Below are 26,628 nucleotides of genomic sequence, written 5' to 3'. Positions count from 1 at the left end.
TGCATACTACATACATGCTACATTCATACTACATACTACATACATGCTACATTCATACTACATAAATACTACATGCAACATACATACTACATATATACTACATGCATGCTACATACATACTGCATGCTACATACATACCACATACATAACACATATATACTACATGCATGCTACATACATACCATATACATACTACATGCATGCTACATACATACCATATACATACTACATGCATGCTACATACATACTACATGCATGCTACATACATACTACATGCTACATACATATATACTACATGCATGCTACATACATACTACATACATATATACTACATGCATGCTACATACATACTACATACATACTACATATATACTACATGCATGCTACATACTACATGCTACATACATACTACATATATACTACATGCATGCTACATACATACTACATGCATGCTACATACATACCACATACATACTACATGCATGCCACATACATACTACATGCATGCTACATACATACTGCATGCTACATACATACTACATGCTACATACATACCACATACATACTACATGCATGCTACATACATACCACATACATACTACATGCATGCTACATACATACTGCATGCTACATGCATGCTACATACATACTACATACATACTACATGCTACATACATACCACATATATACTACATACAAAATTCCCACACAGCAATGGCATAAAGTGAGACTAGGGACTTTTTTTTTTTTAAGTGGCGGAGGAATACAGTGCGGAAGGATACCTACCTTCCGTCATTGGATTCCTGCAGCCCGTAGAGAACGGCAGCATCATCTGATGCTGCAGTTCTCTACCCAAGATCGTCGTGGGACACACTCGTGGACTGCTTCGGATCGTGGGTGAGTATTTTTGTGGTTTGTTATGTTAATATTTATTCCGGAAAAGACAATGGCTTCGGGGAACAATGTGACAAGTATTGGTAAGTATGTTACATGTACTGTATGTCTATGTATGTATTGTATGAATGTATTGTATGTATGTAGTATATATGTGGTATGTATGTAGCATGTAGTATGTATGTAGTATGTATGTAGCATGCATGTAGCATGTAGTATGTATGTAGCATGCATGTAGTATATATGTAGTATGTATGTAGCATGCATGTAGTATATATGTAGCATGTATGTAGTATGTATGTGGTATGTATGTAGCATGTAGTATGTATGTAGCATGCATGTAGTATATATGTAGTATGTATGTAGCATGTAGTATGTATGTAGTATGTATGTAGTATGTATGTAGTATGTATGTAGTATGTATGTAGTATGTATGTAGCATGTAGTATGTATGTAGCATGCATGTAGTATGTATGTAGCATGTAGTATGTATGTAGTATGTATGTGGTATGTATGTAGCATGTAGTATGTATGTAGCATGCATGTAGTATATATGTAGTATGTATGTAGTATGTATGTGGTATGTATGTAGCATGTAGTATGTATGTAGCATGCATGTAGTATGTATGTAGCATGCATGTAGTATGTATGTAGTATGTATGTAGCATGTAGTATGTATGTAGTATGTATGTGGTATGTATGTGGCATGTAGTATGTATGTAGCATGCATGTAGTATATATGTAGTATGTAGTATGTATGTAGTATGTATGTGGTATGTATGTAGCATGTAGCATGCATGTAGCATGCATGTAGTATGTATGTAGCATGCATGTAGTATATATGTAGCATGCATGTAGTATGTATGTAGTATGTATGTAGCATGCAGTATGTATGTAGCATGTATGTAGTATGTATGTAGTATATATGTAGTATGTATGTAGCATGTAGTATGTATGTAGCATGCATGTAGTATATATGTAGTATGTATGTAGCATGCATGTAGTATGTATGTAGTATGTATGTAGCATGCAGTATGTATGTAGCATGTATGTAGTATGTATGTAGTATATATGTAGTATGTATGTAGCATGCATGTAGTATGTATGTAGCATGTATGTAGCATGTATGTAGCATGCAGTATGTATGTAGCATGTATGTAGTATGTATGTAGTATGTATGTAGTATATATGTAGTATGTATGTAGCATGCATGTAGTATGTATGTAGCATGTAGTATGTATGTAGCATGCATGTAGTATGTATGTAGCATGTATGTAGTATGTATGTAGTATTTTTTTTTTTTTTTTTTTTTTTTAACATTTAACACATTAGCCGGATGATGGGACTACTACTGTCCCATCATTGGCTAATGTGTCAATCACTGTCATGGTAGCAGGCATCGCCCGATGGGACTTGTAGTCCCATCGGACGATGCTTGCACAGACCCCCGGACATCAGCACAGCCCCCCGGCAGGCCGGCACAGCCCCCCGGCAGGCCGGTACAGACCCCCACAGGGTGCACAGACCACCGGCAGGCCGGCACAGCCCCCCGGCAGGCCGGTACAGACCCCGGGCAGTCCACACAGCCCCCCGGCAGGCCGGCACAGCCCCCCGGCAGGCCGGCAGAGACCCCCGGAAGGCCCGAAATGACGGCGCATCATGATGCGCACACACCGCGCATCATGATGACGTCAGGCCGTCAATCAACTGAACTTCCGATTCCGATGCCGAATTCCGATATTGAAAAAATATCGGAAGTCGGTATCGGAATTCCGATACAGCAAGTATCGGCCGATACCCGATACTTGCGGTATCGGAATGCTCAACACTAGTTATAATGTCAAGTCAATAGTATGTGCTTCATTATTCCCTATCAAGCATGACCAGTTACATAGACAACGCCTGAGCCATCTTCTCCCATTTCTCATGCATCATTCTTAAGTGCAAAATGAATGATGACCATAATAGAATAAAACGAGTAACTGTTTCCACTAGCCTATGATATTTTCATGTTTTCATTTGGACAAGAACGCTGTTTCTTTTCCTGAATTAGTTTGCACAATGAGAAGTAAAAAGCCTTCAGAATGCACACGATGTATTGATTTGACCAGCCTCATACAATAGTAATGTGAATGCACTTAATTCGCAGGACAATTAAACCTTGGGTTAAAAGGCTCCCACAGAGCTGAACAAGTGCAAGGGTTTACAAATTATACTGTCAGGAAGCCAATAATGGATCAGAATGTGAATGCATCAAAACAAACTTTCCTTGAGGATTAGTCAAATATCAGCAACACTGGCAAAGAGCGATTCATATCCCGGATAATTGAGCGTACAGAAATTCTAAAAAAGGAAACTTGCCAGCACAAAACAATGTAGTATTTCTTTAGTTAGGAGCAATTCATACTGTTTGGCTATGCGCTCCTTTCTGGTGGGGTCTGTCTTTTCTGATGTGTATAAGAATATAGTAGACTGCCAGCAGCATCTGACACAGCCACATGTGGGACAGCCAGAAACACCCTGCATATTAATATCCTATGTATTGCAGTTTTAGACCCCTGCCTTAGCCCTGATGATCCATGAGAAGAACGCAGCGCTTCAGAATATTAAAATGCTCCTGTCACTATTCCTTCAACATTACGTAAATGAAACACTAGTTAATTATTTGTGTCTCTGACCAACAGTCTTGCTTCACACTGTTATTCTTTTATGAAAATTCAAGATAATCAGAAAGACACGTGACTATAACTATAGATCATGACACCAGTTTATACTGTACTCATTTGAATCAAAAATTGGCTACAGCGAACACCATATTGCAACCGAAAATCACTGGGCTTAACGTTCTTGTGCCAACTAGACTGCATCACTGCTGAGCTCAGTGATTGGCTGCAGCGGTCACAAGCAATAAGTGTAAGATTAGTACTGCAGCCTGACACCAAAGGCCTGGGTCTACACTAGGTAAGCCTGGGAATTAAAAACAAACAATAATGGAAAATTCCTTTAAAGACTGTATATTGAAAGGAAAGTCACTGAGGTTTATTAAAAAGTTTGACAACATTCAATAATGCAATAATGTTATTACCGTACATAATAGTCAGATATTCCGCAACATGGAAAAACAAAATTAAGAAAACTGCAAATAATTATCAAAAATTATCCAGCAAAATACTTACCGTAAGCTAAAACATTTAGGTGCAATATCTAAATGCTAGATTATCAATCTCGAACATTGAATTATTCATACCGATTGAAGGTGAGCCAAGCAAACCATCTATTAAACGGAAGCTGTGGTTATATATTATGTCTGCAACACGGAGCATCAATAAACCTCACAAACCACATTGTCTGAACTACCTGGTAAAGCCACAAGGTAAACATCCGGTGAGAAATGAGGACTTTTGGCAATACTTTTGGTTAATGGACACCCTCCTTGCAAAGTAGGTGACTAAAAGTGTCGGAAAAACACTGAGGTTTGGGCTACACCACGACAGCCATTGTGCAACCAAAGGTTCACTTGTATTGCTGCTACATCACGGTACAATATAGGTGAATGGGGCCACTTTTGCAACACAAGTACGGTAAGTCAGACTTGGCTGGATTTTTTGCGACTTGCATCGTTCTGACGCTACGGCGACCGCAACAAAATGCAACATGTTGCTTCTACACAGGTCGCCGCAGCGCCAGAACGACGCATGTGGACGCATCCGCATAGTCTGCGTACCCAGTGTTAAAGGTAGGCAAGCAGGCCACACGCAGACGTAGGCGGAGCTGAACAGAGGTGGTGTGGCAGTGGGCGGAGCTTAACGGAGGAACTACGCAGCCCTCCGCAGCTCTGACAGCCGCAAATGTGAAACCAGCCTAACACATATTTACAAGTGGTGCAATCATTGTGGGTGTAAGAAGGCCTTTTTAATTCCAACCCAATCAAGTATTCACATTCATATATGGCTTTAAGCTTGTTACAATGCACTCTGGAAAAAAAGGCTTTGCACGTCGAGATGTCCAGAATCTAAATCAGTTGAAAGTGGATAGCATAATGTGAGCATTAGTGACGGAGTATAATAATTTCTTTATTTATATAGCGCCAACATATTTCATAGCGCTTTACATACATTATCATCGTAGTAGGTTCATGACCTGCCATCTCTTACAATGGCAAGAAAACCCCTTCAAAAATATATAACGATAAAATTCCTAGAGATTTTTCTTTTTGCACAGTTTATTCCGATGTTTTCAATTAGCTACTCTGTAGGCAGGATCCAGAGAATTAGGGCCCACGGGCAGGGGCCACCTTCAAGCAAGAGCTATTGAAAGTGTATAACTCTGAAAGGAATTGCCCTCTTCAGCTTTGGAAAACATCTGAAAACGCTTATACACGTCTTCAGAAAAAGAGTGTCGTCCAGCATCTGCCAGCAGACATCAAACCACAGAATATCACATATTGATCGGCGTGTATTAATTGTATGACTCAAAGCAACAATTAGGAGCTAGATCCCTGTAGATTTTAAGACTCATGACTACACCAATTCTGACAGTACAAAGATTTTCTCTTAAAGCAGGCACTTCCAAGAAAAAATAGTGTTTGTGCGCTAAATAAACACGAACATTACAGTAGGTTTTCATTAAAAGTACCCTCACTTGTCTTCCCTTTCATTAAAAGTACCCTCACTTGTCTTCCCTTCTTTTGAGGTCCATGCCGTCAGACTCTACACCCCCTTCTCCATGCGAGTGGCGGTGGTGTATCGTCCTCCCGGCCTCTCCCATCAGTTCCTGGATCATTTTGGCACTTGGCTTCCACATTTTCTCTCCTGTGACATCCCTACCCTCATCATGGGAGATTTCAACATCCCCATTGCTCTTCCCCTCTCACCATCTGCTACTCACCTTTTATCTCTAACCTCCTCATTTGGCCTTTCGCAGCTTACTAATTCTCCAACACATGAAGACGGAAACTCCCTCGACTTGGTCTTCTCTCGGCTTTGTGCAGTGGATGATTTTGCAAACTCCCCTCTCCCGCTCTCTGACCACAATCTTCTTTCATTCTCTATCAAGAACTGCCAGGCTGCTCAGGTCACCCCCACTGTCCAGACTTATAGAAACATACAGGCCATTAACACCCAGAAACTTATGAAGAACTTGCAGTCTTCATTGGCCCCTATCTCCTCCCTCTCATGTCCTGATTCTGCATTGAAGCATTACAATGAAACACTTCAAACTGCCCTGGATGAATTTGCACCCCCTATAAATAGAACACCACAACGCAGACGGCGACAACCCCGGCATACGGTGCAAACACGTTTCCTGCAGCGGTGCTCCAGGTGCGCCGAACGTCTGTGGAGAAAATCCAATCTACCCGAAGATTTCATCCATTTTAAGTTTATGCTTAGAACATACAACACTGCCCTTCACCTCTCCAAACAAACCTATTTCAACACCCTCATCACCTCACTGTCCAATAACCCGAAACGTCTCTTTGACACTTTTCATTCTCTACTCAATCCAAGAGTACAGGCCCCAACCACGGAGCTCCGAGCTGACGATCTGGCCAATTACTTCAAAGAAAAAATTGACCAGATCCGACAGGAAATTATCTCCCAATCACCTCATACCATGCACTGTCCTCCCTCCCCCACTGCATCTAACTCACTCTCTGATTTTGAACCAGTCACAGAAGAAGAAGTAAGCAGGCTCCTTGCATCTTCTCGCCCAACTACTTGCACCAGTGACCCATTTCCGTCACAGCTCCTCCAGTCCCTTTCCCCTGCTGTCACCCCTCACCTAACTAAAATATTTAACCTCTCTCTCTCTTCTGGTATTTTTCCCTCCTCATTTAAGCATGCCATCATACATCCACTACTTAAAAAACCATCCCTCGACCAAAACTGTGCCGCTAGCTATAGACCTGTCTCTAATCTTCCCTTCATCTCTAAACTCCTGGAACGCCTGGTCCACTCCCGTCTTATCCGCTATCTCTCAGAAAACTCTCTTCTCGACCCTCTCCAATCCGGTTTCCGCTCTTTACACTCCACTGAAACTGCCCTCACTAAAGTCTCTAATGATCTGCTAACAGCTAAATCAAATGGTCACTACTCCATGCTAATTCTCTTGGATCTCTCTGCAGCATTCGACACTGTGGATCATCAGCTCCTCCTCACTATGCTCCGTTCCATTGGCCTCAAGGATACCGTTCTCTCCTGGTTCTCCTCCTATCTCTCCGACCGCTCCTTTACTGTATCTTTTGCCAGTTCCTCCTCCTCTCATCTTCCCCTTACTGTTGGGGTCCCCCAAGGATCGGTTCTAGGCCCCCTCCTCTTCTCCTTGTACACTGCCCCTATTGGTCAAACAATCAGTAGATTTGGTTTCCAGTACCATCTCTATGCTGATGACACCCAATTATACGCTTCTTCTCCTGACATCACGCCAGCCTTTCTAGAAGACACCGGCGATTGTCTAAACGCTGTGTCTAATATCATGTCCTCACTATATCTGAAACTGAACCTGTCAAAGACTGAACTCCTGGTGTTTCCTCCCTCTACTAATGTACCTATACCCGACATTGCCATTTCTGTGTGTGGTTCCACTATTACTCCCCAGCAACAGGCCCGCTGTCTTGGGGTCATACTTGATTCCGAGCTTTCCTTTGCCCCCCACATTCGATCACTGGCTCGCTCTTGTCATCTGCACCTCAAAAACATTTTTAGAATTCGACCTTTTCTTACCTTTGACTCTGCAAAAACTCTTACTGCTTCTCTTATTCATTCTCGTCTCGACTATTGTAACTCTCTTCTAATCGGTCTCCCTCTTACCAAACTCTCCCTTCTCCAATCTCTCTTGAATGCTGCAGCCAGGATCATATTCCTCACCAATCGTTACACCGATGCCTCTACCTTGTGCCAGTCATTACACTGGCTACCCATCCACTCCAGAATTCAGTATAAACTTATTACCCTCACTCACAAAGCCCTCCATGGCTCAGCACCACCCTACATCTCCTCCCTTGTTTCAGTATACCACCCTACCCGCGCCCTCCGTTCTGCTGATGACCTGAGGTTAGCATCCTCAATAGTCAGAACCTCCCACTCCCGTCTCCAAGACTTTACACGTGCCGCGCCAATTCTTTGGAATGCACTTCCCAGGTCAATACGATTAGTCCCCAATCCCCACAATTTTAAGCGTGTCCTGAAAACGCATTTATTCAGACTGGCCTACCGCCTCAACACATTAACCTAATCTATCCCTGTGTGGCAGAGCCAAAAGTTTTACCATAACCAGGTTCCCTGCACCATAATCCCACATGCTTTATGCATCCATTAGCCCTCTGTGTCCGTGCTGTCACACACCTAACATTATGGCTGGTCCATACAATCATGGCAACTGTTACCACCCACCTTTCGTGTCTACCTCTTTCCTCATAGACTGTAAGCTTGCGAGCAGGGCCCTCTTTCCTCTTGGTATTTGTTATAATCTACTGTATGTGATTGTTATGCTGTAATGTCTATTGTCTGTACAAATCCCCTCTGAAATGTAAAGTGCTGCGGAATATGTCGGTGCTATAAAAATAAAATTTATTATTAAAAATTATTTGTCTACAGTCCCACAGCTTTATTACAATCTGACCACAAGCATGTTTAGTTCAAGATGATAGGAAATCATGCAGTTTCGCATCATCACGAGACTACAGTGTCAACCGCACAAGGCAGGGACCCCAGCAAAGTAACCAGGATAACCCATCTGATTTGTCCGAACATGGGACACCGGATGAGCCCTGCAACAAAGAACTAGGACTTGCCTAGTGCTGGAAAGCTTTCTTCTAGGGATCACAGAGGGGATCTGTGGTTGAATTCCTAGTGATCAAATAGTAATAGCAGTGCTTTACATATGCCACCATTAAGGCTAGGGCTACACAGCGAATTTGGCCACATGACATTGCAGCGAATGACTGCCAAAGTGGTTGTGTTGCAGACAAATAGGACAAACTGATCGTCTGCCTGAGACTTGGGGTGAAATATTACAACGCAGATTTTTTTGCAGCAATTCCTGTGACTTAAAAATTGGTTTCATTTATCTGAATGGTGTGACATAAAATAAATAGGAAAGTTGTAGAATTTCTTGTGACAAAATCTGTTCCTTTGGGCTGAATTCCCAGGCTGCGGATAATGTTGTGGAAAGTTCTGGAATTGTCCCGTTTCTCTGAAACATCACCCTCCAGTCAAGTGACTGGAAATAGTTTGCGGCTGCAGAAATTTCTGCAACAAAATCAGCAGCACAAGAATTCACCCCAAGTTTCACCAAGTCAGTTTTTACCACCAGTGTTAAAATCAAAGATTTTCACCTATGAAAAAATAAAGTGAAAAGATTATCTTGCTCGTGAAGATGTTACATCAAGGACCACACACAGACTGCACACTGCTGCCATCCCATGTGCTGTCTGTGACTGTCACAGACCCATAGACTTCACTATGCAATTTTGATCGGTGACTTTGATCAAAAACAGACGCATCTCTGATTTTTTTGTGCCTACACAGTCCTCAAAAGAAAAAAACATGGGCATGTCAAAAGCGCCATAGAATTAATGGGTACATGTTCTAACAGTGGAAAACATAGAACACATATTTGAAAAACGTATACGTCTGAATGAGCCGTAGGGGTATGCGCACAGGTCATCCTGCAAAGCTCAGATGAAGCAGTAGCGTTTTATAACGGAACACGCTTCAGGAAACTTCAGTGCTTTATGCGATGTTTTTACAAAAGACGCCAGACATCATCTTTTTTGGGTTCCCCATAGACATCTATATTTAGTTTGTGCTTCTTTTAAGCAGAAGACGAACAGTCAGGTCACTTCTTTCACCAGCTTTAAGGTCTTTTGTAACCTGAAGTGGTTAAAAGATGATCAAAAGAATGAACATAAGTTGTTTTGACACAAATGCATAAGTTCAATCTTTTAAGCGTCTTTACAGCACTACTTCAGGCGGGTTTCAGAGCCGGAAAAGAATTCATGTCCACATTAGGCTATGTTCAGAAGTTATAAAAACCAATAAAGACAACAACGCACAGTGTGAACCACGGTAAACACCTGTGCCCATGCAGGGGATTACATATACTGTAACTAGTTCAGTGCAAAGAATGACTACAGCCCATAGAGAAAACATAATTGCACATAAAAGAACCAAGATATATTAAAGGATACATATTTTATTAATTGAAAATCAAGACCATCACATTACATATATAAGGGATATTAGATAATGAAAAATACCAATAGTGGAACCACAGGTCAGAGGTAAATAGAAGAGTAACACAAACACACACTCCAATATAAATCTTAACCCAATGAACAAGGTGGATTCAATATCCCCCCAGAAGAAGGCAAAATGCCGAAACGTGCGTAGGGGTCATGGCACCGCGGGTCCAAGGTAATTATTACATGGTCATTTAATTTGTTTCTACTCCGTCACTTTCCTATTAACTTACAACCACTTGGCGTTACTGTAAGCATGGCTGTAGTCAACGGTATGTGATACTGAGTCCAACTTTTTCAATAGGTTAAGATTTATACTGGAGTATGGGCTATGATCAGAAGATGGAGATAATTCAAGGATTTTCTGTCTGGAGTTCCACAAAAAAAATCCACTGAAGAACACAATACTAGCACAGTGGAAACATTCTCACTCATCCATGAGTTGATTTTGCTTTCAGTTCAGAAATTGCCACATTTTGCTTATTTTTCAAATTCACATTACGACAATTTTGTGTGCATAACTGGGGATTTTCCCCATATGTAAACACGAATGGAGACACACACACAGAGACACACACACAGAGACACACACACAGAGACACACACACAGAGACACACACACAGAGACACACACACAGAGACACAGAGTTTTTTTCTGTGCTATAATAGCATTTGGGGTTAAATTAAAGGAATAGAAATGATTCCGGGCATGCTCAGTTACAATAAACGGAATCCAATGACGGATCCATCTTTTATCGGACAGCGACGGATCCTGCGCCCATAGGCTTCCATTATGGCGAACGACGGATGGCACTGGATCCGTCGCTGTCCGACTTTTCGATGTACACAAAAAAGTTACTATGTCTGTTGTATCCAGTCGGCGGACACAGAATTTCCGACGGATCCGTGTGGCCATCCGTCACAATACGTCGCTAATACAAGTCTAGGAGGAAAAAAAAAGGATCCAGCAGCACCATTTGCTGGATCCGTTTTTTCAGAAAACGACGGAATATGACTGATAGCAAAAAACTTGTGTGTGAAAGAAGCCTTACATGAACAGTATCACGTAAACGCTGCAGCCTATCGGTGACAGCTGGGCTACTACAAACCTCACAATCACGTTCAAGTGAAAACACAATATATGTAAATGTGACCAGTGGGAGACGCAGTGCTGAAACTAGGAGCAGCGACAGTCCAGCAGATAAGTATAGATATCGTTTTTAACTATGATGCACCCTGGGGTTATTAGTAAGGGATTGTTTATTAATGCACAACCCCTTTAGGGTATGTGCACACGTAAGCGGTTTTTTCGCTTTTAAGCGTTTTTACCGGCAAAAATGCTAAGGCTATGTGCACACGTAGTTTTAGGTCCTGCGGATTTGGTAAAATCCACAGGTAAATTCTCAGGTCTAAAGACCTGCGGATTAGCCTGCAGTTTCACACCTCTACAATGGAGAAGGTGTGAAACCGCTGCGGATTCCGCACAAAGAATTGACATGCTGTGGATTTGAACCCGCAGCAAATCCGCGCGGAAAAATCTGCAGCATGTGCACAGCGTTTTTCAGTTTACCATTGAAAACAATGGTACTGTACAACGCAGCTAAATCTGCTGCGGACCCGCAGAGCCTGAAATGCTGCGGATCCGTAGCAGAATCCGCACCGTGTGCACACAGCCTTAAAAAACGCTTCCAAGAAGCATCCCATTCATTTTAATGAATTCTGCACTTTTTGTGCATATTGATGCGTTTTTTTCCGTGGAAAAAAAACATCGCGGTAAAAAAAACGCGGCATGCTAATTTCATGGAAAAATCCGCATTTCTAACTATTTTCTATGAGACTGGGGATGCTCCGGAAAAAAACGTATAAAAAAGGCGTGGAAAAAAAATGTGCGTTTTCTGGGAAGGAGTCCGGTTTTCAGCCAGGAATTTTCTGCATACGTGTGCACATACCCTTAGGCTGTGTGCACACGCTGCGGATTATGTGCGGATTCATCCGCGCGGATTTTGTAAAATCCGCAGGTGAAACCGCAGGTCAAAAGACCTGCGGTTTTACCTGCGGATTGCTCTGCGGTTTTGCCCTGCGGTTTTTCATCTCCTCAATGGAGGAGATGGCAAACCGCAGGAGAATCCGCAGAAAGAATTGACATGCAATTCTTTCTGCGGATTGAAAACCGCAGATAATCCGGGCGGAAAATTCCGCACCGTCTGCACTGCGGTTTTTGATTCCCATAGGGAATCATGGTACTATACACCGCAGCAGAAACTGCTGCGGGTCCGCAGCGGCCAAAACCGCTGCGGAACCGCAGCAAAATCCGCAGCGTGTGCACACAGCCTAAAGGTTGCAAGTCCTACTTTGCAGTGTAACTATCTTTAGTGGGAGTGAACTCATAAGGTACATGCTACTAAGTATTTATAACTTATTCACAAAAGGAAACAATGTCTCTACCACAAGTTTGTGTATTTCATCGATCAGAGTCTGACAAACTTTCATTGAAACGTGTTTCACATCCAGTATTCACACCGCACTTAACCATAATGTGAAGCAAATTAAGATTTACAGTGACGATTAATAGAGCCTCAGTAACACGACTGCAGTTACTATATTTACTGTGTAAATGTAACTTATCCCACAATAACTTAGGAACTTAGCACAAAGTGGGTTTTATGCAGGTGAAGGAATTTGACAGATTAGACAATGCAGGATTTTTGTAGATCGCAAAAACAAGCCAGGCTTTAAGACATAGTCAAAGAGTTTGTAGTAATTAAACAGGAAAAAAACACACAGAAAGAAGTTTTGTAAGTTACACTCCACCTTATAGAGCGGATGAAATCTGGTATTAATCTAAATCTTAAATTCCTCCAGATCCAGAGCCCTGGAGCATTGTACAGACAGCTCTCCTAGGGGCTGAAGACTTGAAACATTCTAACATTCCAACACAAGAAACAGTAAAACAGATTCTTCGGCATAATAATACTAAACTGTACATTGCTTAAGCACCATCAGGAAAACAAAAAAAAATGTATATCTGATCTTCTACCTGCAAAGATTGGAAAGGGGGGGGGGGGGGGGGGGGTTACTCACGCCAGCAATTGAAAAAAACAAAACAAAAACAAGCAAGTCCAAACATGTCTACAGAGATCACAGCTGTCCTTTCCTTAACCTACAAAACAAACAGTGAGAGGACTACACGGCATCAGACACAAAACAGTGAGAGGACTACACGGCATCAGACACAAAACAGTGAGAGGACTACACGGCATCAGACACAAAACAGTGAGAGGACTACACGGCATCAGACACAAAACAGTGAGAGGACTACACGGCATCAGACACAAAACAGTGAGAGGACTACACGGCATCAGACACAAAACAGTGAGAGGACTACACGGCATCAGACACAAAACAGTGAGAGGACTACACGGCATCAGACACAAAACAGTGAGAGGACTACACGGCATCAGACACAAAACAGTGAGAGGACTACACGGCATCAGACACAAAACAGTGAGAGGACTACACGGCATCAGACACAAAACAGTGAGAGGACTACACGGCATCAGACACAAAACAGTGAGAGGACTACACGGCATCAGACACAAAACAGTGAGAGGACTACACGGCATCAGACACAAAACAGTGAGAGGACTACATGGCATCAGACACAAAACAGTGAGAGGACTACACGGCATCAGACACAAAACAGTGACAAGACTACATATAAGATTTTAAATACTACAACATTTTGCTTTAATCTTTTACAGAAATAGCAAAAGCTCGCCCATGTAATGGCAACCTTTTACAATAGTAAGATATTGCTTTGTTATTGTTTGCCTCCTCGGTCGTTGACCCCACAGGACTGCATGCTCCTTCATTTGTTGCCCCTCACAACTGCATGCTCCTACATTCACCACCCCCATTGACAGCACGCCCCCACATTCATTGTCGCCCCCACAACTGCCGCCCCATTATTCATTACCCTCGTTAAAGCACGCCCCTTCATTCACCTCCCATGATATTGCACTCTGCATCATTTGTCACATCATATTGCCTGTCTCTTTCTTCACTTCTTATAATAGCATGGCCCTCAGTCCCACACAACACTGACACGGAATACACACTCATTCTGTCACCTTCCCAATCTGATACAATTGTAAAGGTTGTAAGGTTAACACACCTCTCATGAGACCATACCCATTTCCAACACCTTCTGTGTAGCAGGACATACTACTGCCAGCATAATAAAGAACACACAAAATTTCTGCCTAGCAATGGCCATTTAACAATAATCATTCTTCCAGGCACCAATATGGTCAGATATAACTGAACAAAACCCTTTGTAGTTATATAGACAATGTGACATATATGTGGCAATGAGACAAGTCACAGATGACAGTGAGCCTGGCAGCTGACAAAAGTGTCTCATGATAGTAAAGAAGAGCAGAAGACAGCCTGTGTGCCAGACCAGTCATATCCCATGGCAGTACAGATAATTTAGCACTATGAAGACAAGTCCCATGGCAGTGGAACAGTACGTATATATTGTCCCTATATGACACGTCCCCCGGCAGTGGAGCAGTACTTATATATAGTCCCTATATGGCATGCCCCCCAGCAGTGAAGCAGTACATATATATAGTACCTATATGACACATCCGAGGGCAGTGGAGCAGTACATATATATAGTCCCTAAATGACACGTTCCCCAGCAGTGGAGCAGTACATATATACTGTCCCTATATGACATATCCCCCGGCAGTGGAGCACTACATATATATAGTCCCTATATGATACGTCCCCCGGCATTGGAGCAGTACATATACAGTGGGGAAAAAAAGTATTTAGTCAGTCAGCAATAGTGCAAGTTCCACCACTTAAAAAGATGAGAGGCGTCTGTAATTTACATCATAGGTAGACCTCAACTATGGGAGACAAACTGAGAAAAAAAAATCCAGAAAATCACATTGTCTGTTTTTTTTTTCATTTTATTTGCATATTATGGTGGAAAATAAGTATTTGGTCAGAAACAAAATTTCATCTCAATACTTTGTGATATATCCTTTGTTGGCAATGACAGAGGTCAAACGTTTTCTGTAAGTCTTCACAAGGTTGCCACACACTGTTGTTGGTATGTTGGCCCATTCCTCCATGCAGATCTCCTCTAGAGCAGTGATGTTTTTGGCTTTTCGCTTGGCAACACGGACTTTCAACTCCCTCCAAAGGTTTTCTATAGGGTTGAGATCTGGAGACTGGCTAGGCCACTCCAGGACCTTGAAATCGTTCTTACGAAGCCACTCCTTTGTTGCCCTGGCGGTGTGCTTTGGATCATTGTCATGTTGAAAGACCCAGCCACGTTTCATCTTCAATGCCCTTGCTGATGGAAGGAGGTTTGCACTCAAAATCTCACGATACATGGCCCCATTCATTCTTTCATGTACCCGGATCAGTCGTCCTGGCCCCTTTGCAGAGAAACAGCCCCAAAGCATGATGTTTCCACCACCATGCTTTACAGTAGGTATGGTGTTTGATGGATGCAACTCAGTATTCTTTTTCCTCCAAACACGACAAGTTGTGTTTCTACCAAACAGTTCCAGCTTGGTTTCATCAGACCATAGGACATTCTCCCAAAACTCCTCTGGATCATCCAAATGCTCTCTAACAAACTTCAGACGGGCTCGGACATGTACAGGCTTAAGCAGTGGGACACGTCTGGCACTGCAGGATCTGAGTCCATGGTGGCGTAGTGTGTTACTTATGGTAGGCCTTGTTACATTGGTCCCAGCTCTCTGCAGTTCATTCACTAGGTCCCCCCGCGTGGTTCTGGGATTTTTGCTCACCGTTCTTGTGATCATTCTGACCCCACGGGGTGGGATTTTGCGTGGAGCACCAGATCGAGGGAGATTATCAGTGGTCTTGTATGTCTTCCATTTTCTAATTATTGCTCCCACAGTTGATTTCTTCACTCCAAGCTGGTTGGCTATTGCAGATTCAGTCTTCCCAGCCTGGTGCAGGGCTACAATTTTGTTTCTGGTGTCCTTTGACAGCTCTTTGGTCTTCACCATAGTGGAGTTTGGAGTCAGACTGTTTGAGGGTGTGCACAGGTGTCTTTTTATACTGATAACAAGTTTAAACAGGTGTCATTACTACAGGTAATGAGTGGAGGAAAGAGGAGACTCTTAAAGAAGAAGTTACAGGTCTGTGAGAGCCAGAAATCTTGATTGCTTGTTTCTGACCAAATACTTATTTTCCACCATAATATGCAAATAAAATGAAAAAAAAACAGACAATGTGATTTTCTGGATTTTTTTTTCTCAGTTTGTCTCCCATAGTTGAGGTCTACCTATGATGTAAATTACAGACGCCTCTCATCTTTTTAAGTGGTGGAACTTGCACTATTGCTGACTGACTAAATACTTTTTTTCCCCACTGTATATAGTCCCTATATGACACATCCCAGGGCAGTGGTGCAGTACATATATAGTCCCTATATGATACGTCCCCCGGCATTGGAGCAGTACATATATATAGTCCCTATATGACACATCCTAGGGCAGTGTAGAAGTGCATATATATAGTCCCTACATGACACGTCCCCCAGCATTTGAGCAGTACGTATAAATAGTCCCTATATGACACATCCCAGGGCAGTGGAGCAGTATATATATATATATATATATATATATATATATATTCCCTATATGACACGTCCCCCGGCAGTGGAGCAGTACATATATATATATTGTCCCTGTATGACACATCCCAGGGCAGTGGAGCAATACATACAATACAGATAGAGTTGAGCGACTTTGGTCGGATCGGGTTTCGTGAAACCCGACAAACAATATTTGAGTCGGATGAAACTGGTCTGACTAGGGCAAAAAAAAGTCGGCGTTTCGTCCGAAACCCGACCCCAATGCAAGTCAATGGGGTTTCGGACAAAACTCCGACTTTTTTTTGCCCTAGTCAGACCAGTTTCATCCGACTCAAATTTTGTTTCAGTCGGGTTTCACGAAACCCCATCCGACCAAAGTCGCTCAACTCTAAGCACAGACCAAAAGTTTGAACACACCTTCTCATTCAAAGAGTCTTCCCTATTTTCATGACTATGAAAACTGTAGATTCACTCGGAAGGCATCAAAACTATGAACTAACACATGTGGAATTATATAATTAACAAAAAAGTGTGAAACAACTGAAAATATGTCTTATATTCTAGGTTCTTTAAAGTAGCCACCTTTTGCTTTGATTACTGCTTTGCACACTCTTGGCATTCTCTTGATGAGCTTCAAGAGGTAGTCACCGGAAATGGTTTTCACTTCACAGGTGTGCCCTGTCAGGTTTAATAAGTGGAATTTCTTGCCTTATAAATGGGGTTGGGACCATCAGTTGTGTTGTGCAGAAGTCTGGTGGATACACGGCTGATAGTCCTACTGAATAGACTGTTAGAATTTGTATTATGGCAAGAAAAAAGCAGCTAAGTAAAGAAAAACGAGTGGCCATCATTACTTTAAGAAATGAAGGTCAGTCAGTCCAAAAAATTGGGAAAACTTTGAAAGTGTCCCCAAGTGCAGTGGCAAAAACCATCAAGCGCTACAAAGAAACTGGCTCACATGAGGACCGCCCCAGGAAAGGACCAAGAGTCACCTCTGCTGTGGAGGATAAGTTCATCCGAGTCACCAGCCTCAGAAATTGCAGGTTAACACAGCTCAGATTAGAGACTAGGTCAATGATACACAGAGTTCTAGCAGCAGACACATCTCTGCAACAACTGTTAAGAGGAGACTTTGTGGAGCAGGCCTTCATGGTAAATTAGCTGCTAGGAAACCATTGCTAAAGACAGGCAACAAGCAGAAGAGACTTGTTTGGGCTAAAGAACACAAGGAATGGACATCAGACCAGTGGAAATCTGTGCTTTGGTCTGATGAGTCCAAATTTGAGATATTTGGTTCCAACCACAGTGTCTTTGTGCGACACGGAAAAAAGGTGAACGGATGGACTCTACATGCCTGGTTCCCACCGTGAAGCATGGAGGAGGAGGTGTGATGGTGTGGGGGTGCTTTACTGGTGACACTGTTGGGGATTTATTCAAAATTGAAGGCATACTGAACCAGCATGGCTACCACAGCATCTTGCAGCGGCATGCTATTCCATCCAGTTTGCGTTTAGTTGGACCATCATTTATTTTTCAACAGGACAATGACCCCAAACACACCTCCAGGCTGTGTAAGGGCTATTTGACCAAGAAGGAGAGTGATGGGGTGCTACGCCATATGACCTGGCCTCCACAGTCACCAGACCTGAACCCAATCGAGATGGTTTGGGGTGAGCTGGACCACAGAGTGAAGGCAAAAGGGCCAACAAGTGCTAAGCATCTCTGGGAACTCCTTCAAGACTGTTGGAAGACCATTTCCGGTGACTACCTCTTGAAGCTCATCAAGAGAATGCCAAGAGTGTGCAAAGCAGTAATCAAGGCAAAAGGTGGCTACTTTTAAGAACCTAGAATATAAGACATATTTTCAGTTGTTTCACACTTGTTTCTTAATTATATAATTCCACATGTGTTAATTCATAGTTTTGATGCCTTCAGAATGAATCTACAGTTTTCATAGTCATGAAAATAAAGAAAACTCTTTGAATGAGAAGGTGCGTCCAAACTTTTGGTCTGTACTGTATATATACGGTAGTTCCTATATGACACGTCCCCCGGCAGTGGAGCAGTACATATATATAGTCCCTATATGAGACATCCCAGGGCAGTAGAGCAGTGCATATATATTGTCCCTATATGACACATCCCAGGGCAGTGGAGCAGTACATATATATTGTCCCTATATGACACGTCCCATGGCATTTTGCAAACTCCCCTCTCCCGCTCTCTGACCACAATCTTCTTTCATTCTCTATCAAGAACCGCCAGGCTGCTCAGGTCACCCCCACTGTCCATATTTATAGAAACATACAGGCCATTAACACCCAGAAACTTATGACGAACTTGCAGTCTTCATTGGCCCCTATCTCCTCCCTCTCATGTCCTGATTCTCCATTGAAGAATTACAATGAAACACTTCAAAGTGCCCTGGATGAATTTGCACCCCCTATAAACAGAACACCACAACAGACGGCGACAACCCTGGCACACCCTGCAAACACGTTTCCTGCAGCGGTGTTCCAGGTGCGCCGAACGTCTGTGGAGAAAATCCAATCTACACAAAGATTTCATCCATTTTAAGTTTATGCTTAGAACATACAACACTGCCCTTCACCTCTCCAAACAAACCTATTTCAACACCCTCATCACTTCACTGTCCAATAACCATAAACGTCTCTGACACTTTTCATTCTCTACTCAACCCAAGAGTACAGGCCCCAACCACGGAGTTCCGAGCTGACGATCTGGCCAATTACTTCAAAGAAAAAATTGACCATATTCGACAGGAAATTATCTCCCAATCACCTCATACCATGCACTGTCCTCCCTCCCCCACTGCATCTAGCTCACTCTCTGGTTCAAAATCAGTCACAGAAGAAGCAGCAAGCAGGCTCCTTGCATCTTCTCGCCCAACCACTTGCACCAGTGACCCATTTCTGTCACATCTCCTCCAGTCCCTTTCCCCCGCTGTCACCCCTCACCTAACTAAAATATTTAACCTCTCTCTTCTGGTATCTTTCCCTCCTCATTTAAGCATGCCATCATACATCCACTACTTAAAAAACCATCTCTCGACCAAAACTGTGACGCTAACTATAGACCTGTCTCTAATCTTCCCTTCATCTCTAAACTCCTGGAACGCCTGGTCCACTCCCGTCTTATCCGCTATCTCTCAGAAAACTCTCTTCTCGACCCTCTCCAATCCGGTTTCTGCTCTTTACACTCTACTGAAACTGCCCTCACTAAAGACTCTAATGATCTACTAACAGCTAAATCAAATGGTCATTACTCCATGCTAATTCTCTTGGATCTCTCTGCAGCATTCAACACTGTGGATCATCAGCTCCTCCTCACTATGCTCCGTTCCACTGGCCTCAAGGACACCGTTCTCTCCTGGCTCTCCTCCTATCTCTCCGACCGCTCCTTTACTGTATCTTTTGCCGGTTCCTCCTCCTCTCACCTTCCCCTTACTGTTGGGGTTCTAGGCCCCCTCCTCTTCTTTGTATACTGCCCCTATTGGTCAAACAATCAGTAGATTTGGTTTCCAGTACCATCTCTATGCTGATGACACCCAATTATACGCTTCTTCTCCTGACATCACGCCTGCCTTTCTAGAAAACACCGGCGATTGTCTAAATGCTGTGTCTAACATGTCCTCACTATATCTGAAACTGAACCTGTCAAAGACTGAACTCCCTTGTGTTTCCTCCCTCTACTAATGTACCTTTACCCGACATTGCCATTTCCGTGTGTGGTTCCACTATTACTCCCCAGCAACATGCCCGTTGTCTTGGGGTCATACTTGACTCCGAGCTTTCCTTTGCCCCCCACATTCGATCATTGGCTTGCTCTTGTCATCTGCACCTCAAAAACATTTCTAGAATTCGACCTTTTCTTACTTTTGACTCTGCAAAAACGCTTACTGTTTCTCTTATTCATTCTCGTCTCGACTATTGTAACTCCCTTCTAATCGGTCTCCCTCTTACCAAACTCTCCCCCCTCCAATCTGTCTTGAATGCTGCTGCCAGGATCATATTCCTCGCCAATTGTTACACCGATGCCTCTACCTTGTGCCAGTCATTACACTGGCTACCCATCCACTCCAGAATCCAGTATAAACTTATTACCCTCACCCACAAAGCCCTCCATGGCTCAGCACCACCCTACATCTCCTCCCTTGTTTCAGTATTCCACCCTACCCGCGCACTCCATTCTGCTGATGAACTGAGGCTAGCATCCTCAATAATCAGAACCTCCCACTCCCGTCTCCAAGACTTTACACGTGCTGCACCAATTCTTTGGAATGCATTTCCCAGGTCAATACGATTAGTCCCCAATCCCCACACTTTTAAGCGTGCCCTGAAAACGCATTTATTCAGACTGGCCTACCGCCTCAACACATAAACCTAATCTATCCCTGTGTGGCACAGCCAAAAGTTTTACCATAACCAGGTTCCCCGCATCATGTTCCCACATGCTTTATGCATCCATTAGCCCTCTGTGTTTGTACTGTTACACACTTAACATTATGGCTGGTCCATACAATCAGGGCAACTGTTACCACCCACATTTCGTGTCTACCTCTTTCCTCATAGATTGTAAGCTTGCGAGCAGGGCCCTCATTCCTCTTGGCATCTGTTATGATCTATGTGATTATTGTTATGCTGTAATGTATATTGTCTGTACAAATCCCCTCTGAAATGTAAAGTGCTGCGGAATATGTCGGCGCTATAGAAATAAAATTTATTATATTAATATTATTATGGCAGTGTAACAGTACATATACATCTAGTCCCTATATGACACGTCCCCCAACAGTGCAGAAATACATATAATCCCTATATGACACGTCCCTCGGCAGTGGAGCCGTACATATATATAGTCCCTATATGATACATCCCCAGCAGTGGAGCAGTACATATATATTGTCTCTATATGACACGTCCCATGGCAGTGTAGCAATACATATAGTCCCTATATGACACATCCACTGGCAGTGGAGCAGTACATATATATAGTCCCTACATGACACATCCCAGAGCGGTGCATATATATTATATATATTCCCATATGACACGTCCCTGGGCAGTGGAGCAGTACATATATATAGTCCCTATATGACACGTCCCTGGGCAGTGGAGCAGTACATATATACTGTCCCTATATGACACGTCCCTCGACAGTGGAGCAGTACATATATATATTCCCATATGACACGTCCCTGGGCAGTGGAGCAGTACATATATATAGTCCCTATATGACACGTCCCCCAGCAGTGGAGAAGTACATATATACTGTCCCTATATGACACGTCCCTCGACAGTGCAGCAGTACATATATATAGTCCCTATATGACACATCCACTGGCAGTGGAACAGTACATATATACTGTCCCTATATGACACGTCCCTGGGCAGTGGAGCAGTACATATATATAGCCCCTATATGACACGTCCCCCGGCAGTGGAGCAGTACATATATATAGTCCCTATATGACACGTCCCAGGGCAGTGGAGCAGTACATATATATAGCCCCTATATGACACGTCCCAGGGCAGTGGAGCAGTACATATATATTGTCCCTATATGACACGTCCCCCAGCAGTGGAGCAGTACATATATATAGTCCCTATATGACACGTCCCAGGGCAGTGGAGCAGTACATATATATAGCCCCTATATGACACATCCCTGGGCAGTGGAGCAGTACATATATATAGTCCCTATATGACACGTCCCAGGGCAGTGGAGCAGTACATATATATAGTCCCTATATGACACATCCCTGGGCAGTGGAGCAGTACATATATATAGTCCCTATATGACACGTCCAAGGCAGTGGAGCAGTACATATATATATATAGTCCCTATATGACACGTCCAGGGCAGTGGAGCAGTACATATATATAGCCCCTATATGACACGTCCCAGGGCAGTGGAGCAGTACATATATATATATATAGTCCCTATATGACACGTCCCAGGGCAGTGGAGCAGTACATATATATAGCCCCTATATGACACGTCCCAGGGCAGTGGAGCAGTACATATATATAGTCCCTATATGACACGTCCCAGGGCAGTGGAGCAGTACATATATATAGCCCCTATATGACACGTCCCAGGGCAGTGGAGCAGTACATATATATAGCCCCTATATGACACGTCCCAGGGCAGTGGAGCAGTACATATATATAGTCCCTATATGACACGTCCCAGGGCAGTGGAGCAGTACATATATATAGTCCCTATATGACACATCCCTGGGCAGTGGAGCAGTACATATATATAGCCCCTATATGACACGTCCCAGGGCAGTGGAGCAGTACATATATATAGTCCCTATATGACACGTCCCAGGGCAGTGGAGCAGTACATATATATAGCCCCTATATGACACGTCCCAGGGCAGTGGAGCAGTACATATATATAGTTCCTATATGACACATCCCTGGGCAGTGGAGCAGTACATATATATAGCCCCTATATGACACGTCCCAGGGCAGTGGAGCAGTACATAGATATAGCCCCTATATGACACGTCCCTGGGCAGTGGAGCAGTACATATATATAGTTCCTATATGACACATCCCTGGGCAGTGGAGCAGTACATATATATAGCCCCTATATGACACGTCCCAGGGCAGTGGAGCAGTACATAGATATAGCCCCTATATGACACGTCCCTGGGCAGTGGAGCAGTACATATATATAGTCCCTATATGACACGTCCCAGGGCAGTGGAGCAGTACATATATATAGCCCCTATATGACACGTCCCTGGGCAGTGGAGCAGTACATATATATAGCCCCTATATGACACGTCCCAGGGCAGTGGAGCAGTACATAGATATAGCCCCTATATGACACGTCCCTGGGCAGTGGAGCAGTACATATATATAGCCCCTATATGACACGTCCCTGGGCAGTGGAGCAGTACATAGATATAGTCCCTATATGACACATCCCAGGGCAGTGGAGCAGTACAAAGATATAGCCCCTATATGACACATCCCTGGGCAGTGGAGCAGTACATAGATATGCTATCACTTACACTCCCACCCTCCAGCTGACCTCCCATGTAACCACAAGCTGCAGGTAAGAAGCCACAGGAGGAAGTTACCAGCACAAGTTAGTGGCCACATCCCCCATGTAGCCCGGAGCCTCAGGCTGCTCCATTCACTGCACGAAGTTCATGTCAAAGTCCAGGAAGAAGCGGCAGCCGCTCCGTCCACACTGAGCGTCCACCCCCAGCACACACTGAGCGTCCACCCCCAGCACACACTGAGCGTCCACCCCCAGCACACACTGAGCGTCCACCCCCAGCACACACTGAGCGTCCATCCCCAGCAGACACTGAGCGTCCACCCCCAGCAGACACTGAGCGTCCACCCCTCCAACAGGTGATGCCAGCCCTACCCCCTGAGCCGTGCCTGCTGGGGCCACTCACCCGGGTCTGTACAGGAGCAGTCAGCCGCCGGCGCCCATGTCTGGGAGGCGATTCCCTCACTCTGAACGTGGAGCACCAGGCACAGACACACCTGTGGGCGATGCACACATCCGCTCCCCAGCACAATACCAGACAGGAAACAGAAAAAAAAAAGCCAGAGGAGAAAAGAGAGAGGGAGCGAGAGCCCGTCCTCCTCCTCCCTGCGCTCAGGATCGGGTTACAGCCTGACCGTGCTGAGGAATGGCGGCGGCGGGAGGAGAGGGATGTGTGCGCCCTCCCCAGTCACTGCTGCCTCAGGAGTGGTAACAAAGGTGCTGAACATCTGCACTGCCATGGCCAGAAGCCGCGCACTGTGGCCGCTATGTGCCTGAGCCGTGAGTGGCAGCAGAATCCCGCCCAACGCCCTGACTGTGCGGAGCCGCTCACCTCAGGGACGGCTGCCGGTATCACAGCCAGAAAGCCACAGGGACAGTGCCAATGTCTCCTCACTATATGTGTCTGCTGATATACATTGTATGTGCACTGCCTGTATACTGTCACATATACATACACCACAGATTGTAGCCATACATACAGGGCACATTCCAGTGTAGCAGCGCCAAATCTCATTCAGGACATCCGAGAAGAAAATGTACAGAGAAACCAACTCTGCAAAAACAGACATGTAAACTTTATCTGGACAGCATACATAGACAAATATAAAAAGACAAGACTCATTATACACCATCTTGTGTATATATACTGTGTATCTGCACTCTCCTGTATAGTTACTATACATGTATACTATCATATATCCATACACCATCTTGTGTATCTATACTGTGTATGTGCGCTATCCTGTATAGTTACTATACATGTATACTATCATATATCCATACACCATCTTGTGTATCTATACTGTGTATCTGCACTATCCTGTATAGTTACTATACATGTATACTATCATATATCCATACACCATCTTGTGTATATATACCGTGTATCTGCACTCTCCTGTATAGTTACTATACATGTATACTATCATATATCCATACACCATCTTGTGTATCTATACTGTGTATCTGCACTATCCTGTATAGTTACTATACATGTATACTATCATATATCCATACACCATCTTGTGTATCTATACTGTGTATGTGCGCTATCCTGTATAGTTACTATACATGTATACTATCATATATCCATACACCATCTTGTGTATCTATACTGTGTATCTGCGCTATCCTGTATAGTTACTATACATGTATACTATCATATATCCATACACCATCTTGTGTATCTATACTGTGTATCTGCGCTATCCTGTATAGTTACTATACATGTATACTATCATATATCCATACACCATCTTGTGTATCTATACTGTGTATGTGCACTCTCCTGTATAGTTACTATACATGTATACTATCATATATCCATACACCATCTTGTGTATCTATACTGTGTATGTGCGCTATCCTGTATAGTTACTATACATGTATACTATCATATATCCATACACCATCTTGTGTATCTATACTGTGTATCTGCACTATCCTGTATAGTTACTATACATGTATACTATCATATATCCATACACCATCTTGTGTATCTATACTGTGTATCTGCGCTATCCTGTATAGTTACTATACATGTATACTATCATATATCCATACACCATCTTGTGTATCTATACTGTGTATGTGCGCTATCCTGTATAGTTACTATACATGTATACTATCATATATCCATACACCATCTTGTGTATCTATACTGTGTATCTGCGCTATCCTGTATAGTTACTATACATGTATACTATCATATATCCATACACCATCTTGTGTATCTATACTGTGTATCTGCGCTATCCTGTATAGTTACTATACATGTATACTATCATATATCCATACACCATCTTGTGTATCTATACTGTGTATGTGCGCTATCCTGTATAGTTACTATACATGTATACTATCATATATCCATACACCATCTTGTGTATATATACTGTGTATCTGCACTCTCCTGTATAGTTACTATACATGTATACTATCATATATCCATACACCATCTTGTGTATATATACTGTGTATGTGCGCTATCCTGTATAGTTACTATACATGTATACTATCATATATCCATACACCATCTTGTCTATATATACTGTGTATGTGTGCTATCCTGTATAGTTACTATACATGTATACTATCATATATCCATACACCATCTTGTGTATCTATACTGTGTATGTGCGCTATCCTGTATAGTTACTATACATGTATACTATCATATATCCATACACCATCTTGTGTATATATACTGTGTATGTGCGCTATCCTGTATAGTTACTATACATGTATACTATCATATATCCATACACCATCTTGTGTATCTATACTGTGTATGTGCACTATC

General features: G+C 43.2%; 1 protein-coding gene across 1 annotated transcript in view; it reads right to left on the bottom strand.

Annotated features, from left to right (window-relative positions):
- The window catches only part of PLXNB2 (plexin B2), a 295,006-nt gene extending 270,498 nt beyond the window's left edge, over positions 1–24,508 (bottom strand). Inside the window, exon 1 of the mRNA XM_073573427.1 lies at positions 24,232–24,508. The gene's annotated coding sequence lies outside the window, so the exon portion shown is untranslated. The remainder of the gene's footprint in view (positions 1–24,231) is intronic.
- Positions 24,509–26,628: the final 2,120 nt, after the last annotated feature.

Source organism: Dendrobates tinctorius, unplaced genomic scaffold (assembly GCF_039654945.1).
Source record: "Dendrobates tinctorius isolate UK_male_01 unplaced genomic scaffold, ASM3965494v1 ptg000035l, whole genome shotgun sequence".
In the NCBI taxonomy this organism is placed as follows: domain Eukaryota; kingdom Metazoa; phylum Chordata; class Amphibia; order Anura; family Dendrobatidae; genus Dendrobates; species Dendrobates tinctorius.
Note: the sequence above shows the minus strand (reverse complement) of the source record. Positions and strands in the feature narration are given on the sequence as shown.